Source organism: Pongo abelii, chromosome 16 (assembly GCF_028885655.2).
Source record: "Pongo abelii isolate AG06213 chromosome 16, NHGRI_mPonAbe1-v2.0_pri, whole genome shotgun sequence".
In the NCBI taxonomy this organism is placed as follows: Eukaryota; Metazoa; Chordata; class Mammalia; order Primates; family Hominidae; genus Pongo; species Pongo abelii.
In genome coordinates this window covers 10,349,298-10,364,237 of record NC_072001.2, presented here as the reverse complement: position 1 = coordinate 10,364,237, position 14,940 = coordinate 10,349,298, and positions in this window count along the sequence as shown.

Below are 14,940 nucleotides of genomic sequence, written 5' to 3'. Positions count from 1 at the left end.
AACAGAAAGCAACAAAAACAACATCAACAAAAAGATCCCATGAAAAACTCCGTACAAAAGTCAGAAACGTCAAAGATCAAAGGTAGATAAGCCCACGAAGATGAGAAAGCATCAACACAAAAACGCTGAAAACTCAAAAAGGCAGAATACCTCTTCTCCTCTAAATGACAACAACACCTCCCAAGCAAGGGCACAGAACTGACCCCAGGCTGAAATGGCTGAATTGACAAAAGTAGGCTTTAGGAGGTGAGTAATAACAAACTTCTCTGAGCTGAAGGAGCACGTTCCAACTTAATGCAAGAAGCTAAAAATCATAAAAGAACACGGTAGTCGATAGCCATAATATTAAGTTTAGAGAGGAACATAACTGACATGATGGAGCTGAAAAACACAACATGAGAATTTCACAACACAACCACAACTATCACTCACAGAATAGGCCAAGTGGAGGAAAGAATCTCAGAGCTTCAAAACTATCTGTCTGATATAAGACAAGAAGAGAATAATAGAGAAAGAAGAATAAAAAAGAAAGAACAACAAAACCTTCAAGAAATATGGGATTATGTAAAAAGACTGAACTTAAGACGGATAAGGGTACCTTGACCCACCACGATCAAGACTGCTTCATCCCTGGCATACAAGGTTGGTTCATCACAGGCAAATCTATGAATGTAATTCATCACATAAACAGAACTAAACACAAAAACAACACAATTATCTTAATAGATTCAGAAAAGGCATTCAATAAAATTCAACATCCCTTCATGTTAAAAACTCTCAATAAACTAGGTATTGAAAGATCACACCTCAAAATAATAAAAACCATATATGACAAACCCACAGCCAATATCATACTGAGTGAGCAAAAACTGGAAGCATTCCCCTTGAAAACTGGCACAAGAAAAGGATGGCCTCTCTCACCACTCCTATTCAACATGGTACTGGAATTTCTGGCCAGGGCAATCAGGCAGGAAAAAGAAATAAAAGTATTTAAATAGGAAGAGGTGAAGTCAAATTATCTTTATTTGCAGATGACATGATCCTGTATCTAGAAAACCCCATCATCTCAGTCCAAGAGCTTCTTAAGCTGATAAACCACATCAACAGAATCTGAGGATACAAAATCAGTGTGCAAAAAATGCTAGTATTCCTATACACAAACAACAGGCAAGTAGAGAGCCAAATCGTGAATGAACTTCATTCACAATAGCTACAAAGAGAACAAAATACATAGGAATACAACTAACAGGAGAAGTGAAGAACCTCTTCAAGAAGGACTACAAACCACTGCTCAGAGAAATCAGATAGGACACAAACAAATGGAGAAGCATTCCATGCTTATGGATAGGGAAGAATTCATTCCTGAAAATGTCCATACTGCCCAAAGTAATTTATAAAAGAATTCAATGCTATTCCCATTAAACTACCAATGACATTCTTCACAGAATTAGAAGAAAGTATTTTAAAACTCTCATGAAACAAAAAAGAGCCAAAATAGACAAGGCAATGCTAAGCAAAAAGAACAAAGCTGGAGGCATCACATTACCCTACTTCAAACTACACTATAATGCTACAGTAACCAAAACAGCATGGTACAGGTACAAAAGCAACCAATGAAACAGAATAGAGAACTTTGAAATAAGACCATACACATACAACCATCTGATCTTTGACAAACCTGACAAACACAAGCAGTGGGGAAAGGATTCCTTATTTAATAAATCATGTTGGGAAAACTGGCTAGCCATATGCAGAAACTGAAACTGGACATCTTCCTTATACCTTACACAAAAAAAAACTCAAGATGGAATAAAGACTTAAACATAAGTCCTAAAACCATAAAAACCATTGAAGAAAACCTAGGCAATACCATTCAAGACATAACCATGGGCAAAGAGTTTGTGACTAAAACACCAAAAGCAATGGCAACAAAATCCCAAATTGACAAATGGGATCTAATTAAACTAAAGAGCTTTTGCACAGCAAAATAAACTATCATCAGAATGAACAGACAACCTACAGATTGGGAGAAAATTTTTGCAATCTATCTGTCTGACAAAGGGCTAATATCCAGAATCTACAAAGAACTTAAACAAATTTACAAGAAAAAAACAGCCCCATCAAAAACTGGGCAAAGGAAATGAGCGGACACTTCTCAAAAGAAGACATTTATGTGGCCAACAAACATGAAAAAAAGCTCATCATCACTGGTCATTAGATGAATGCAAATCAAAAACACAATGAGATACCATCTCACGCCAGTTAGAATGGTGATTATTAAAAAGTCAGGAAACAGCAAATGCTGATGAGGCTGTGGAGAAATAGGAATGCTTTTTCACTGTTGGTAGGAGTGTAAATTATTTCAGTCATTGTGGAAGACAGTGTGAAAATTCCTCAAATATTTAGAACCAGAAATACCATTTGACCCAGCAATCCCATTATAGGGTATATACCCAAAGCATTATAAATTATTATACTATAAAGACACATGCACTGTATGTTTATTTCAGAACTGCACGTTTATTTCAGCACTGTTTACAATAGCAAAGACTTGGAACCAACACAAATGCCCATTAATGATAAACTGGATAAAGAGAATGTGGTACATATACACCATGGAATACTATGCATTTATGTCCTTTCCAGGGAAATGGATGAAGCTGGAAATCATCATTGTCAGCAAACTAACACAAGAAAAGAAAACCAGGCCAGGAGCAGTGACTCATGCCTGTAGTCTCAGAACTTTGGGAGGCTGAAGTGGGGAGTTTGGGATCAGCCTGACCAACATGGAGAAATCCCGTCTCTACTAAAAATAAAAACAATTAGCCAGGCATGTTGGCACATACCTGTAATCATAGCTACTTGGGAGGCTGAGGCAGGAGGATCGCTTGAACCCAGGAGGCAGAGGTTGTGTTGAGCCGAGATCACGCCACTACACTCCAACCTGGACAAGAGTGAAATTTTGTTTCAAAAAAAAAAAAAAAAGAGAGAGAGAAAGAAAAAGAAAAAAGAAAAGAAAACCAAACACTGCATGTTCCCACTCATAAGTGGGAGTTGAACAATGAGGACACATGGACACAGGGAGGGGAACACCACACACTGGGGCCTGTCATGGGGTGGGAGGATAGGGGAGGAATAGCATTAGGAGAAATACCTATGTAGATGACGGGTTCATGGGAGCAGCAAACAACCATGGCACGTGTATAACTAAGTAACAAACCTGCATGTTCTGCCCATGTATCGCAGAACTTAAAGTACAAAAAAGAAAACTTTACATAAATGCATAAAGTCTAGAACAGCTAATATATTATAATGAAAAGTCAACTATAATCTCAGCTCAAAGAGAACACCATGAAATTATGAAGAGCTCTCCAGAAAACTCTAAATTTATGTCCTCATAAGATTACATTTCTATTTCTTCTTGAATAATTTCCTCATTTTAGCTATGATTTAGTGATAGTAAGGTGGTAATTATGAGGAGAAAATTCTCCTAACACTCCATTGAGAAAATTCTGCCTCATTTCACCACACACATGAGTCTTAAGCAGTCACTTCTAATGTAGCTGAATAATAGATCCTCACCCAGCTGAGTCTATGAGTTGAATCCATATATGTGAGATAAGGCCCCCAAGGAGAGTTAATAAGCTGGGAATGCCATCAGCTCATCTTTATTCAGGCCTATATTTGTCATTGTCACTTGTAGAAGCAGGACAGCCCTGACATTGGGATTGGTAGTAACAGAGAGTATCAATGGGAAAACTAAACTTCCCTAATTTTTGGAAAAAAGGAGATTGGAAACAGATGGTCTCCAACGTTTTCCATGTGTGAGGTCATTGTCCCAGGTAGTCTTGCTCAGGACATTTCTTGTCAGCAAAACAGATGTCAAACGATATTCCTACCTTCCAAGAGAATAGAACATAATGTCAGATTTTCTCATGGATTTCCACAAGTTCAAGAAACTTTCATGGCCTTATTTAACTGCTTAAGCATTTCAACTAAAAAATTATTTGTCTTTCAAATACACAGGAATCTGTTTGGAAAAATTTTAACCAGAAAAATTTGGAATTCTAAAGTAAAAACTGCATAGGGCCATAAACATTTTTTACATCTTTTAATTTATATGTCAACTGGGGAAAGAAAAACATTCGCTGAAGTTTCCTTTTATACCAGTAAAGACTTATTCTTCATTACCAGCAATACAGGGTGACTTCTTCAGGTTGAATCTTGAAGGTAAACTTTAACTTAATTTTAAATTTTGGTTAATTTTTAAGCGTTTCTCAGTCACCTACCATGATTTCATCTCAGAAACCAAAATCTCAGTTTCATTTACAACTTTGAAATATTAAAACAGAAGGTTAAACGCTTCAAAATAATATTCATGTAGAGACTTACATATGTGGACCAGGAATCTCCAGGTATTACAAAGTTTATGAGAACATAACAAATGTTGATACACACATTTAATTCTGAAATAAATCTTACAACAAATAAAACTAACAAATCAAGAAAATTTTGTAGGTTACACATTTTATGTCTAAAAATATAGGTATGAAACACTCAAGGATGGATAAAAGAGGAAATCACAAGAGAAAATAGAAAAAATGTAGAGACAAATTAAAAATATGAAATAACAAAAGTTAAGAGATACATCAAAAACAGTACCATAAGGGAAAAATTTATAGCTATAAGTAATTATAAAAAATAAGGTACCAAATCAACAACTTTACTCCTAAGGAAATAAAATCAGAGGGAAAAAGAGGGACTATTAAAGAGGGACAACTAAAACTAGCAAAATTTAAAAAATGATAAAGATAGCAGTGGAAATAAGTGAAATAGAGAATAGAAAAACAATATGAAAAGTCAACAGAGCCTAGTTTCTTCTCTGAAAAAGATCAAAACTGACAAAATTTTATCTAGATTGACTAAGAAAAACAGGGAATATTCAAATTACTAAACTCAAAAATAAAATGGGTACATTATTAACAAATTTTTGGAGTAAAAAAGGGATGTAGGAGACTACCATAAGGAAGTATACACTAAAAAATTGAATAGCCTAAATAAAATGAATAAATTCCTAGAAACAAAAAACCTACTAAGACTGAATCAGAAAAGTTGAATAAACCTATTCAGCAAAGAGATTCAGCAGGAAGATTGCATCAGTAATCAAAAACGCAGTAACAAAGAAAAGCCTGGACCAGATGGCTTTACTGTTGAATTCTACCCAATGTTTAAAGCAGAATTAACCCACTTTTTCTCAAACTTTTTCAAAAAATTGAAGAGGAGGTAATTTTTTCTAACTTATTCTATGAGTCCAGTATTACCCTGACACCAAGCCAGAAAAAGGCACCATGAGAAAACTACAAACAAACATCCCTTATAAATGCTGATGCAAAAATCCTCAACAAAATACCAGCAACTCAAACTTAGCAGTACATTAAAAGGATTATACACTATGAATGAGTAATTAACTCCTGAAATAAAAGTATGTTCCAACACATGAAAATCAGCATAATATCACATTAACATAAAGAAGAAAGAAACCCTCATGTGATCATCTTAATCACAGAAAAAAAGCATTTGTCAAAATTTAACCCACATTCATCATAAAATATAGTTAGTAAACTATAAAAAGAAAGAAAACACCTTAACATAATGCTATACAAAAAACCAAAACAAAACAAAAAAACACAGCTAACATGGTGAAAGACTGAAAGCTTTTACCCTAAGAGCAAAAACAAGGATGCCTGCTTTTACTACTTCTATTTAATATAGTACTGAAGGTTCTGGTTAGTTAAAACAATAAGGTGAGTAAAAGAATTAAAGATATCCCAATTTTTTAAAAAGTAAAATTATCTGTTTGCCGATGACATAAACTTATATATTAAAAATCTTTTAGTTTCTGTGAAATAAACTGTCAGATGCAATAAATACAATTCAGCAAAGCTGCATGATACAAAATAATACACAAAAATCAGTTGTATTTCTACAATAACAATAAACTATCTGAAGAAGAAATCAAGACGACAGTGTCATGTATGATAGCATCAAAATAATAAAATACTTAGAAACCCACTTAACCAAGGAAATGAATAACCTGTACAGCAAAAACTATAAACATGGCATGAAAGTATTAAAGATGACACAAATAAATGAAAAGACATCATGTGTTTATGGACTGGAAGACAAAATCTTGTCAAGGTGCCATTGTTATCTATAGTCTTCTACAGATTCAATAAAATCACTACAAAAAATCCAATATTTGCAAAAATATAAAAGCCTATTCTAAAACTCAGATGAAATCTCAAAAAACCCCAAGCACCCCAATCAGTCTTAAAAACTAACAAAGTTAGAGAACTAACACCTCCTGGTTTCAAACTTCAGTACACAAAACGATGCTGTACCAGCATAGAGACAGACACAAAGATCAATGCAATAGAAATAAAGAACCAAGAAATATGGTCATGATTTTTAAAAAGGGCGTCAGCACTGTTCAATGGGGAAAGGATGATATTTTTTTAAATGGTGTTAAAAACGGATATTTACATATGTCTATCTATATAAATATTTATATGTATATATATATATATCACAAATTAGCTTTTTGTCTGTCATGTATGTTGCAGATCTATTTCCCCAGTCTGTTGACTTTTGACTTTGAGGCATTTTTCTCTCATACAAAATTTTAATTTTTATGGAGTCAAATAAAACCTTGGTGCCGATCTGGTCCCCGTACTGCCCGGCCTGCGTGAGCACGATTTCCTTCATGGCCAAGGCGGGATTACAGCGGCAGGAGAAATGCGAGAAGGAGAAGCAGACGCATAGCTACCCAGCCCGCCCTCCACCAACGCTGAAATTGACCCGCGCCCACCTCCCTCAGCCTCGGATTTGGCTCCCAGAATAAGCAACAGCTTTACTTCCACACAGGTGTACCCACTTGCGACTCCCTTGGCGTTGAAAGTCTGTTGGAGAGCTCAGGTGTCCTTGTTGTGGTCCTTTCCACGTTGGGGAAAGCTGGTCAGCTGGAGAAATTCCTCCCACATCTTTAGTAAGACTAAATCCCTAGCTGAGCTGAAACTGAACTTTCCTCCCATGTGGGAGGGGAAGACTCTTGTTTCCATATTCACAGAGTGCCTTTGCATCTGTCCTAGATTGATAACATATTGTTGTAATTGATGAGTCTTTTCATCTATTAGGAGATCTGTGCTTAGGAAAGGTCTTCCAAATGTTAACTCAACAGGATTTAATTATAAGTTTTACTTTGGAGCCGTTCAAACCCGCAGTAAGCTATGGCTGTTAGAGATAGTCAGGCGTCTGATTTAGCTAGAGTCTTCTTTAGAGTAGGATTAGCCCTTTCACCTTTCCAGAGGATTGTGGTCTGCACACAGAGTGAAGGTAATATTGGATTCTTAAAGCTGAGGATAGGTGTTGGGATACACCTGCTGTGAAAGACGGGCCATTGTCACTTTGCAGGCTTTTAGATTACCCAAACTGGGGAGTTATTTCTTCTGGTAAACATTTTTCAAATGGGGTGGGGAATGCCTCGATCTAACGAGTGAAGTTATCAGTAAACATTAGCAAATATTTGAATCTCCTGCAGAACGGTAGTTGAGTAAATTAGAGTTGCCAGTTCTCACCTGGATAGGTTCCTCAATTTTGGACAGGTTTACCTGGAGAAGGAGAAAATTGTTGGCCGTTTGGGTCATGTCAGGCAAAGAGCTCACAGGGCTGAGTCACTTGTTTTGGTGTCTTGAAAGATTTACCCCTATAAACAAATGAGACATTAACAGAAACCAAGAATCCCTTCTAGGGTGAAAAGAATCATGAAAGTGCTGAATTATATTCCTATGATTGGTACTTGGCATTAGTAATTTATTACCATCATTCAGCCAGCCAGAGGGGCCCTGGACTGAAATGCAAACCCTGGCCCATTTTTGTTCCTCTTCAGAGTGTTCTTTTCCAGTTCTATGTATGCTGTCCAGCACGCCCATAAGCTTCATTGGCCCTTTCAGTGCAGGGGCCTTGGCTGTGGCATCTACAAGGGCATTTCCTTTTACATGGTCAGTCTCTCTTTTGATGTCCTCTGCAATTAATTATAGTCACTTTTTGGCAGCAAAGCAGCATTCTAATAAGCTCAAAATCTGAATGATGTTGTATGGAAAAGCCCTTGGGGTTCAGGAGTCCCTACCCGTTCGAAATTGCAGCATAAGCATGAAGCACTAAAACGTCATACTTGGAATCAGTGTAAATGTTAACTTTTAAATCCTTTCCCAAATGCAGGGGCTGAGTAAGTTCAATTAACTCAGCTTTTTGAGCTGAGATCGAGGCCAGCAAGACTCGTGCCTACTGCTAATAACATACCTACCCTTCTTGTTTTCCTGATGCATAAAACAACTTACATCTGTTAACCAATCTTCCTTGGGATGGTCAAGGGGCTCATCCTTCTTAAGTCTGGCCTGCTAGAATAAATTTGTTTCATAACCTGTGACATGCTTTGGCTGTGTCCCCAGTCAAATCTTATCTTGAATTGTAGCTCCCATAATTCCTATATATCATGGGAGGGACCCAGTGGTAGGTAATCGAATCGGGGGATGGGTCTTTCCCATGCTGTTCTCCTGACAGTGAATAAGCCTCATGAGATCTGATGGTTTATTTATTTATTTTTGAGACATCGTCTTGCTCTGTTGCTCAGCTGGAGTGTATTATCATGACCTTGGCTCACTGCAACCTCTGACTCCTGGGTTCAAGCGATTCTCCTGTCTCAGCCTCCTGAGTAGCTGGGATTAGAAGCGCCTACAACCATGCCTGTCTAATTTTTGTACTTTTAGTATAGACGGGGTTTCACCACGTTGGACAGGCTGGCCTCGATCTCCTCACCTCAGGTCATCCACTGCCTTGGCCTCCCAAAGTGCTGGGATTACAGCTGATGGTTTTATAAAGGGGAGTTTCCCTACACAAGCCCTTTTGCCTGCTACCATGTAAGAGATGTGACTTTGCTCCTCATTTGCCTTCTGTCATGAGTGTGAGGCTTCCCTGACCATGTGGAATTGTAAGTCAATTAAACCTCTTTTCTTTATAAATTACCCAGACTCAGATATGTCTTTATTAGCAGCATGAGAACAGACTAATACAACCTGTATGCCAGAAAGGCTAGAAGCACCTGTGGACTCTGGTAGATAAGTAGCTGGGTTTATGGTTTGGCAGGCTTTAAGGGTTATGTCTGGAGTGTCTAGCAATAAGGCCTGATACTTTCATAAATGTTCTCTTATTATCCACTGTTGCCCTTTAGCTTCTAGGACCACCTTCCCTTGGTGTGGGGTCAAAAACCTGTAGGTGCTGTTCTAATGTTAGATTACTGGCTTTGCCTGCTAGAAAAGTGGTAGCAGCAATAGCTCTAAGACATCAAGGCCACCCTGAGGCCACCTGGTCTATCTGCTTAGAAAATTAGGCTGCTGGCCTTGCAATGTCCCCCAGTTTTGGGACAAGATTACCCAAGACCTATGCCTTGCTTTTTGGTCACATAAAGAAAAAATGGTTCATCCAACTTGGGGACTCCCACGGCTGCAGCAGAGCCCAATTTCTCCTTGAGAGTATTGAAGTTTGTCTTGCAGTTCTCATTACATTCTAGGAGCTCTAAATCTTTCCCTTTAGTGTATCATATAAAGGCTTGGCTACATGCCCAAATCTGGATACCCATAAGCAGAAGTACACAGCCATCTCCTAAAAAAGCCCACAGTCATTTTTTGGACAGGGACTCTTGGGTGATTAAAATAAGTTTTTTATCTTCTAGGGAGGTTGATCAGTTCCAGAGGTTAAGACAGACTCCAAATATTTAAGTCTTTCAGTCAATATCTGAGCTCTGTGTGGTGATGCCCAATATCTGCAAGTTCCCAGGAAATTTACCAACTTAACATTATTATTATAGTCTTCCTTAGTTGGGCTAGCAATGAGCAAGTCACCTACATACTGAATCATTGTGTCCCTTTCCAATTGTAGATTTGTTAAGTCTTTAGCTAGAGCATTTTCAAATAAGTGGGGGCTATTCCAGAACCCTTCAGAGATGACTGTCCAGGTTAGTTTTGAAGCTGAATGCATATCTGGATCAGTCCATTCAAAGCAAATACATTATGAATCTGGATGCATTGAGATCCAGAAAAGTGCATCTTTCAGATTTAAGAATGTAAACCAGCTTGCATCCCCTGGGACATGGTAAGTATTGGGGACAATGAGGTGTATGGAGACAACTGCATTTCTTAATGCTCTAAGGGTTCTGACAAATCTGTCCTTGCCATTAGGCTTTTTATCTGGTAACATGCAAGTATTGTAAGGAGACTCTCATGGCCTTCATAACTCATATGGCAAGAATTTGGCAATAAGGGGTTGAATTTCTCCTCATGCTTCTTGCCTTAAGGTATATTGTCTCTTCTGAGTTTGAGGAGTACTAGGCTGAAGTTGGATTTGAATGGGGGAGGTGTTTAGTATGTTTCCCAGAGCCTGCGTGGCCCAAACCTCAAGATTTACTTGAGACAACACCTCAGGTGGTAAATGTGACAGCTCATTCTTCACTTCTTTTTTCCCCTGATGGGTCAGGAACAAAAGTAACAGTTTCTATGCTTTATGATCTGTGAAGGTGACCATGACTTGGTCTCCTGAGTCAATAATCCTCTCCCCAGTAAGAGGTCAGGCAATCAGACATTACTAAAAAAGGCAGGCGAGAAACCTAGAGGCTCTGGAGGACAACTTAGAAGATACAAAAAGGAGTGTTTTTGGGCTTGTCCATCATGAGAAGACAGGAGACCATTGTATTAAATCGGGACAGAGTAATCTGCTCCCAAACCTGATACGAAGTTAATACTCCTACCTGCTACTTCAAGAGTCACCTGAGGCTCCTCCATCTCTTGATAGCTAGTAGTCCAATGGGAGTGGAGGTAGGAAGTATCAGGCCCTGCCACTTTTGAGTCTGCTGGGCTGTGATGATGGCTCCCTTGGAAGCACAGTGCATTTCCTTCGGCAGTGGCTGACCTTCCTACAGAAGGCACATTGATTTATATGCAAGGCGCAGTGGCCCAGAGGCACAGCCTGGGACTTTCACCTTCTCACTTCCTCTGTGAGGGCCAGGAGTTAAGGGGCTGCCTCTGAAGTGGTGGGGAGCACAAGGATGCAGCTATAAGCTGGGCCTCTTGGAAGATTTGCTTTATTTTATGTTTTCTCTGCTCAATTCCTGTGATGGAAAACTGCAAAATCCAAGTCTAAAATCTGATCCATGGGAGTCTGGAAGCCTAAGTCTGCTTTTGGCAGCTTCCTGCAGTTATAAAAAGGAGACCGCACTATAAATTAAACTCCTAGAAATGCCTGTCCCTTTTTGGAGTCAGGATCAGTGTTAGTGTATTTCCTCAAGGTCTAAATTATCCACCCTTATAATAAGGCTAGGTTTTCATCTTTTCCCTGATTAATTTTCCAGACTTTATAAAAATTAAAAAGCTGTATCACCCTTTTTTTTTTATTCCATCAAGGAGTCAAGCGATCACAATTTTTTCTCTCTATATCCCACTTTCTTCCTAATTCATTTGTTTTTTCTAGATTCTAGTTCTTTTGGGTCTTAGTCAGGGACTGCTGTGCCTCCTACTCGATAGGTGTCAAGCCCCTGGTTGCAGGCAGCCACCCTATTAGCATGTGCTCTAGCCACTCCCATAATGCACTGCTTTTCTGCCATGCAGTAGGGAAACATAAATATATGCAAATCCTGCCTGGTCAGATCATACGTCAAGGTTAGCCTTTTAAATTTGTCTATGAATTTTCCCGGAACCTCTGAAAACTGTTTTAGTTTTTTCTTGCATATGGCTAATTCAGATTAGAAAAGTGTACATTTACCTATATAGTGTGGGAAAAAGAAAGAGAGATCAGAATGTTACTGTGTCTATGTAGAAAGTAGACATAAGACACTCCATTTTGTTCTGTACTAAGAAAAATTCTTCTGCCTTGAGATGCTGTTAATCTGTAACCGTAGCCCCAATCCTGTGCTCACAGAAACATGTGCTGTGTCGACTCAAGGTTTAATGGATTTAGGGATATGCAGGATGTGCTTTGTTAAACAAATGCTTGAAGGCAGCATGCTTGTTAAAAGTCATCACCACTCCCTATTCTCAAGTACCCAGGGACGCAAAACACTGCGGAAGGCCACAGGGACCACTGCCTAGGAAAGCCAGGTATTTTCCAAGGTTTCTCCCCATGTGATAGTCTGAAATATGGCCTCATGGGAAGGGAAGGACCTGACCATCCGCCAGCCCGACACCTGTAAACGGTCTGTGCTGAGGAGGATTAGTAAAAGAGGAAAGCCTCTTTGCAGTTGAGATAAGACAAAACCATCTGTCTCCTGCTCGTCCCTGGGCAATGGAATGTCTCAGTGTAAAACCCGATTGTATATTCCATCTACTGAGATAGGAGAAAACTGCCATAGGGCTGGAGGTGAGACATGCTGGAGGCAATACTGCTCTTTAAGGAATTGAGATATTTATGTATATACACATCAAAAGCACAGCACTTTTTTCTTTAACTTGTTTATGTTGCAGATATATTTGTTCACATGTTTTCCTGCTGGCCCTCTCTCCACTGTTACCCTATTGTCCTGCCACATCCCCCTCTTCGAGAAATGCCCGATAATGATCAATAAATACTAAGGAAACTCAGAGACTGGTGCCGGCACGGGTCCTCCGTATGCTGAGCACTGGTCCCCTGGGCCCACTTTGTCTCTGCGTCTCTTTTCACAAGCCTCTCGTTCCACCTGACGAGAAATACTCACATGTGTGGAGGGACAGGCCACTTATTCAATATAGTGTCCGTATTATCATCTGTCACTTCCCAGAGAGAGCAAATATTCAACTTTGCCAACTGATAAGAGGCCCCACTGCATGTTGTTCTGGTGAAGCTCGGATGTTTCTATAGTGGGGTATGTACATAAGACAGGACTCGAAGGGCAGAGAGAATATGATGACCGGACAGTAGATAACCCTGGAAAACTAGAAGAAATTAATAATATGTTTCACACCTCACTAGAACTGGAAGGAGTCTGACTGTGTTCTTATGGGGTGCTTGGACTGGCAGGGGGAGTTCAGCCCCAGCTAAGAAAAGCCTAATATTAAGAGTAACTTGTATTAAAAGGGTAATCAATTATGTGCCGTCCCTGTTTTGTCTTTTCCTCCAACAAACATATAGAAGCCCATTTTAATTTTTTATCCTGACCAAGCATCAGAGAAGCCTGTATATAATTTATTTCCTCCCTCTAGTTTCTCTTCTATAAAATAAATGAAGCTGCAAAGCAGGAGTCAGATCAAACAGGGGAAATGGGAAGGGTGTAACTTGTATATTGTAATGTATTAGTCCATTTTCTTTTTTTTTGTACTTTAAGTTTTAGGGTACATGTGCACAATGTTCAGGTTAGTTACATACGTATACATGTGCCATGCTGGTGTGCTGCAGCCATTAACTCGTCATTTAGCATTAGGTATATCTCCTAATGCTATCCCTCCCCTCTCCCCCACCACACAACAGTCCCCAGAGTGTGATGTTCCCCTTCCTGTGTCCATGTGTTCTCATTGTTCAATTCCCATCTATGAGTGAGAACATGCGGTGTTTGGTTTTTTGTCCTTGTCATAGTTTACTGAGAATGATGATTTCCAATTTCATCCATGTCTCTACAAAGGACATGAACTCATCATTTTTTATGGCTGCATAGTATTCCAGGGTGCCACATAGAATACTATTCCAATGTGCCACATTTTCTTAATCCAGTCTATCATTGTTGGACATTTTTGTTGGTTCCAAGTCTTTGCTATTGTGAATAGTGCTGCAATAAACACACGTGTGCATGTGTCTTTAAAGCAGCATGATTTATAGACCTTTGGGTATATACCCAGTAATGGGATGGCTGGGTCAAATGGTATTTCTAGTTGTAGATCCCTAAGGAATCGCCACACTGACTTCCACAATGGTTGAACTAGTTTACAGTCCCACCAACAGTATAAAAGTGTTCCTATTCCTCCACATCCTCTCCAGCACCTGTTGTTCCTGACTTTTTAATGATTGCCATTCTAACTTGTATGAGATGGTATCTCATTGAGGTTTTCATTTGGATTTCTCTGATGGCCAGTGATGATGAGAATTTTTTCATGTGTCTTTTGGCTGCATAAATGTCTTCTTTTGAGAAGTGACTGTTCATATCCTTTGCCCACTTTTTGATGGGGTTGTTTCTTTTTTTCCTTGTAAATTTGTTGGAGTTCATTGTAGATTCTGGATACTAGCCGTTTGTCAGATGACTAGGTTGCAAAAATTTTCTCCCGTTTTGTAGGTTGCCTGTTCGCTCTGATGGTACTAGTCAATTTTCACACTGCTACGACAAATCTGACAAAACTCTCTCCGGAAAAAGTGACCTGCTGGGTTAAGAAAGTAGGGTCCATCTGCCCTATACCAGCTAATCAAAGATGGTGTTATGGTTAAGAAATGAGAGAAAACTGTTAAGAAAAAGTCTCATGTTCTCCATCTTGAGGGTAGTTGTTTGCAGAGGGTTGTCATAAATGAGGCTGTCACTAAACAGGCATATCTGATCTTATCATGTACAGCTCTTAAATACCACATTTCAACTTCAGTCATAATGATGGCGAGGTTACTGCTGATCTTTTCTGATAATTAAGGTACAAAAATACTAGGTTCCAAGACAATTCTTTTTTTCAGTGTCACTTTGAGCAGTGGCAAATTAAACAAGCAGTCAGTTAAGAGTCAGAGGATCACTGAGGAAAGTGAAAGCTAAACTGTTTGAGGCCTCTGTCCTGGGGCAGCCTCCAGGCTACTACAAAACAGAGGCGGTGAGCAGAAAGGTAACAATATGTAGAGCACTCAGGTGAGTGACAGAAAGCACAAGGTGGGCAGTCCAAAAAGAGAAAGTGGCAA